Genomic DNA, 5,695 nt, shown 5'->3' on the forward strand with positions numbered 1-5,695 from the left:
GGTCAAAACCCAAAAACCAGGGACACAAACATTGCTTGTATAATCTTGGAAAGTTGTTAGAACCATACATTTTACTGCCAAGCTCCCTGTGCAAAACAGAGCAACATACCACTACGCCAAATCAGCTGCTTTGTAAAAGAGGAAGACTGAAACTTAAATGGCTATCATTTAGTGAATTCAGTTCTCACCATAGCTGTCAACCTCTTAGTACAAAACACCTGGACAAACCCAGTGAATTCAGTTCTTGCCATAGCTGTCAACCTTAGCACAAAAAACCTGGACGAAGCCAATAATGAGGGAATACAGTCCCAAAAATAGGGACAAATTTCAAATATTCATCTTATAAACTTAGAAAATTGCTAGAGTAAAAGGTTGTGTTACGGTTGTGTTACTATGTATTTTCTGAAGAACATGAAGTCTAAAATTCAAATGCCTGTCAATTTTACTGCTGACGGAATAAAAACAATTTTCAGCAGAGACCCAGGGAGAAATACTGCAGACACGTCTTTGTAAAATGACAGGGCACCAGAGCAAATCCACACAAATACAGGGAGGAGATGCAGACTCCACACAGAAGGCACCCCAGCCAAGAATCAAACCAGAAAACATATAGCTGTGAGGCAACAATACTACCACTGCACCATCAGATATGCAAGGACTTAAACATTCAGATTCCTGAAGTCTGAAATTCAAATGCCTGTCAATTTTATTTAACATTTGTTAATCAGGACAGTCTGACTTGGAACAAAAAAACAATTTTCAGCAGAGGCCCAGGAAGAAATAATGCAGACATGTCTTTGTAACATGGGAGGACACAAACGCAAACCCACACAAACACAGGAAGAAGATACAGACCCCACAAAGAAGGCACCCCAGCCAAGAATCAAACCTGAGAACCTGCAGCTGTGAGGCAACAATGCTACCAGTGCACCATCAAATAAAAGCAAACCCATACAAACACAGGGAGAATATAACAGACCCCACAAAGAAGGAACCCCAGCCAAGAATCAAACCTGAGAACATGCAGCTGTGAGGCAACAATGCTACCAGTGCACCATCAAATAAAAGCAAACCCACACAAACACAGGGAGAAGATAACAGACCCCAAAAAGAAGGAACCCCAGCCAAGAATCAAACCTGAGAACCTGCAGCTGTAAGACAACAATGCTACTACTTCACCATCAAATATCAAGCATTGCAACATTTACAAACCACAGATATTATGAGGAACAGATCAGATCAAATATGAGGCAAAATCTGCAATTTTACAAATGGTGGTGGGTAGGGAACTCAAGTCTTTAACACCTGCATACAGGGTACAGGGTTCAAGCCTGAGGTATTCCCTACCACACCACCATGAGCACCTGGGGCATTTACACACACACACACACACACACACTGAAAGAAGCACCATACAGTCAAACGCAGTAAATGAAAAAAGCACCATACAAACACACTTATCTGTCCGTTCTCCATCCAACGTACATTAGATCCAAACCCCTTCCCGCGCAATACTCCAAAGACTCGCGAGATAGTTCAAATCCTTTCCCGACGATGAGACTGCAGCAATTCCCATTCCTGGCTGTTGCAGTCCGGCCATGATGTATTATCCCAGCATGTCTGTGCACTTTAAAGTGCACAGATGTCTCCTCGCGTTTCCCTATCTGGACTGCCTTGAGCATGCGCATACAGTAGACCAGTAGTCTGGACTACTGCACATGCGCGAATTTTGAAACTTTTTTTTTTTTTCTATTTTTTATTTTTGTTTTGAGGGGGCTGCAGTCCGGCAGTCCAATAGCACGGGCCACCCCTGACTCAACCACAGTTAGCAGATATGACATTGAAAAGCATATAAGATCTACATATGCAAATTAAGCAAAGTGGCAATAGCATAGCGGTACAGACGTCGCCCAAAGAATAGGTAGTCATAGTTCGAGCCCCACAACATCCCCCTCCATTTTTCTTTAAATAATTATGAAACAATTCCCCGATATATATAAATTTAATTTAAGTAAAATGTAATGAAATGGCCCATGTATTTCTGAACAAAACCTATATTATGTATATATAAAAAGGATCATAATTGCCCGTAGCTGAGCAGCACTTTATAAAGCTTAATATGAGTGCCTGTAGCTTAGCAGTGTTTTAACAAGCCTAATATGAGTGCCCGTAGCTGAGCAGTGCTTTAACAAGAGTAATATGAGTGCCCGTAGCTGAGCAGCGCTTTAACAAGCTTAATATGAGTGCCCGTAGCTGAGCAGCGCTTTAACAAGCTTAATATTGGTGCCCGTAGCTGGGCAGTGCTTTACCCAGCTTAATATGAGTGCTTATGGCTAAATAATGCGTTACCCAGTGTAAGCCATTTGTGCGGAGCTATGCAGCGCGCCAACCAGCTTACCATCGGGCAACATTGGGCAAGCTGTAGCAAAGTCACCTTTACACACAGACACACCTACTAGCCTGTCTAGACAGTAGTAAAATAAAAAAGCAATGGCAAGGATCAAACCCAGGATAGTGTGCACCATAGTCAAAGTACTGAACCACTAAGCCATGACAGTTGTACTGAGAAATACAGTATTACCATACATATAGGAATGAATGAAAATATAACCATGACAAAGCAGGTTTGCTGTAAGCACAGAAATATCCAAAATGGCCAATCACAGATAAGTGCGGGAAAACCGGCATATATAAGCCCCATAGGCGGGAATACACACCATAACTGATTGTGGTACCCATTTGCAGTCAGGATGGCAGGTGCAGGAGAGGGAAATCGCTTTAGAGCACAAAGCTGGGGCATTGAGAATTCAAAATATATGGTTTGGCTCCTAGCCCATGATCATGAAGCGCAACTCATGCAGGGCCAGGCTCAATGGGGAGCGTATAAGGCAGAGGCGTGGAACCGGTTGTTACATGATCTCACCAGTGCCACAGGCATTCAGAGGACTGGTGAACAGGTCCGTCACCACCATGCGGACCTGAAGCGACGAAAGGAGGACCAACTGAACCGATGGATCCAGGAGGCCCGCCAATTGCCCAATGCCCCACTACTGAGTAAGTATCCATTTAATTAAGTATGTAAGAAATGCTATCCTAGCCTATAGCATGGATAGGTATGTTACAATATTCCTTCATTTATATTATAGCTGCAGGTGTTCGTTCCGCGAATCGGCAAGCCTATGCTGATAGGCTGTCGAGGTTGTGCCACCAGGCAGGTTAGTACTTATTCTGCTGGTATTGTTATAGAATATAAGTGGGACAGCTTGTAAAAGAGTTCAGTGTTGTAACTCAGTAATAAAGGTCAAATAAGCCTAGAAGAAAGATTCTGCTAGTATTGTAAGATTAGATAAGTGATGCAGCCTGGAAAAGAGTATTGCAATCCAGTAATAAAGATTAAACAAGTCTCAAATACAGTCCCCACCTGTATTGTAATATCAGATAACTGCTTCAGCCTGAAAATGAGTGTTGTAATCAATCAACAAAGGATAGACAACTGGCGAATACATCCTTCTAAATTTTGCCATATGAAATAAGTGAATCAACTGGAAAGGATTGTTGTAACCCAGCAATAAATGTTAATAAAGCCTAGAATTAAGTACCATCCTTAAATGTAAATATAAAATAAGTGAGAGAGTGTGAAAAAGAGAGTTTGAAGCTACCAAGAAAGCTGTAATAAATCTGGAATAAAGGTATAATGCATTCACTACATAATGAAATGAATGAGACAGCCACAACCAAAGAGTGAAATGTCTTTAATAAAGTACAGAACCTGGACTGTGTCTGACCCACAATTTGTATATGTTGCTGTACGCTTGCATCATGGAGATAGTATGGTTGCTGAACATCCACAGTTGTCTAGACAGACCCAAATAAATCAAATGTAGCAGGATGCTTTACCTGAACACAGCCAGATATGAACATATATGAATAAAAATGGAATGTATATTAATGTAGCAGTAACATGCCCATCACCAACATTCCTAAGGTTACATACAGGAAACTGTACTAATACATGTAGGGGATATATAGCTGCATCTACTAGGAATGTACAGTATATGTATAGGTAGTTTAAGTTGTTAATGTAATATTTCTCTACCCCACCCTATTTTCACAAATTATGACATTCCACACCAAACTGGGTATGTGTATTCACAATTAATTCCCATGGACATTTGTCCTGTTGGTTTATACATATCTGCATGTATGTTGATGCATGTGCCCTGTTCACATATCCAAACCTGATGGCCTGCTGCCACCAATCAGCCCTGCATGCTGATGGAATGTCCACTGTTGTTCTAAATAGGCATGTGTTATGCTTGCTGCTCAATGTTTGGAATTCATGTGTGTTTGGTTAATGGGAATACTGATGCATGCTGTTACAACTAATTTTGAATTGTGTTGTTTGTTACAAACCCAAAATACCATATAATACTGCTAAACATAGGACAACAGGGAAGGTGGGTTCCAGCGGACCCACCTCTCCCACCTCAGCTGGCGGGTGCACATGGCACCAGTGCCCAGGCCGGGACCTCCTCCACTGGTGGCCCTGTGCTACCTTCGGTGGAAGCGCTGCAGGGGATGGGGCTCGTCCCCCCTCTGCAAGCGTGGCCGGAGGAGAGCCTCCACTCACCCTCCATACGGTCAGGTCTGGTGTGTAATGAGATCAGGCGTTCTGTGACTGATCCCCTACGCCAGCTTGAGGCAGAGTGGCGCAACTCATGGGTGTGCCTGCCCAACCTATCCAGCCCCCAGCACAGCCCCGGCCTGGGCTGTGAAGGCGCAGTGGTAACTGCCCATGGGTGGGGATCTCAGTTCCACTGTTGCCATCTGTGGGCTCATGGGCTTGCAATATCCAAACATCCGTCCCCGTCAATTGTGTTTACCTCCCACATGTGTCATACTCTGCCCCTGTATGCGTCTTGTTTGTCTTGTCTGTTAACCTCCCCAACCTACCTCCCCAAAAATACCTACTTCTTGTACCTCACATTCCACTCTCACCTGAAAAAAAAATAAAAAAGGGCACTCTGTTCCCACAAAAAAAATACGCCCCATACATAGCTGCCCATTTCGCATACATGTCTGCTGGACATGTAAACTGATAATTACAACTGGCTGTACAACATATTTTGTTGTCCTCACCCCTCTCCCAGGGGTGGAAGGTGTCAAATGTCACTCTAAATTTCTAACATATGCACAGCTGTTGCTGGTAAAGAATTGAGCAGCTATGAGCCTTCCCTACATCCTTCCTGCACATCCCGAGCTTGTTTTCCTACTGTCCTACCCCCTTTGTGCCCCCTTTTTCACCACTTTCCTATTTCCCCATTTTCTTTTCTTTAAAAGAAAATAGCGTGGGTGTTAGCGGGGCTAAGCACTTTTAAGCAGTAGTCAGCGGGTGTGCGCTTGTGTGCGCTTAGCTAAGCGTAGATAATCGTACCTAAGCGTCACGCAAACTCACTTACAACTGCTTAAAGGTGCCTTAGTCACTCTGTATGACAAGGCCTGTAGTCTGCTCATCAGAGAAATAAAATACCCCTGTCAGTCTCGAACCCAGGACCTTGGCAACACTAGACTGCATGAATTACTACTCAGCCACAGCAGATATACAAGAACTTGGTGCTGAAAGAAATATATCATGAAATACAAGGAGTGAATGTAAAGGGAAAATAGGAAGGCCATTACACAAAGCTTGTTCTGT

This window comes from Protopterus annectens, chromosome 10.part0 (genome assembly GCF_019279795.1).
Source record: "Protopterus annectens isolate FY-2018-M chromosome 10.part0, PAN1.0, whole genome shotgun sequence".
Taxonomy (NCBI): Eukaryota; Metazoa; Chordata; order Ceratodontiformes; family Protopteridae; genus Protopterus; species Protopterus annectens.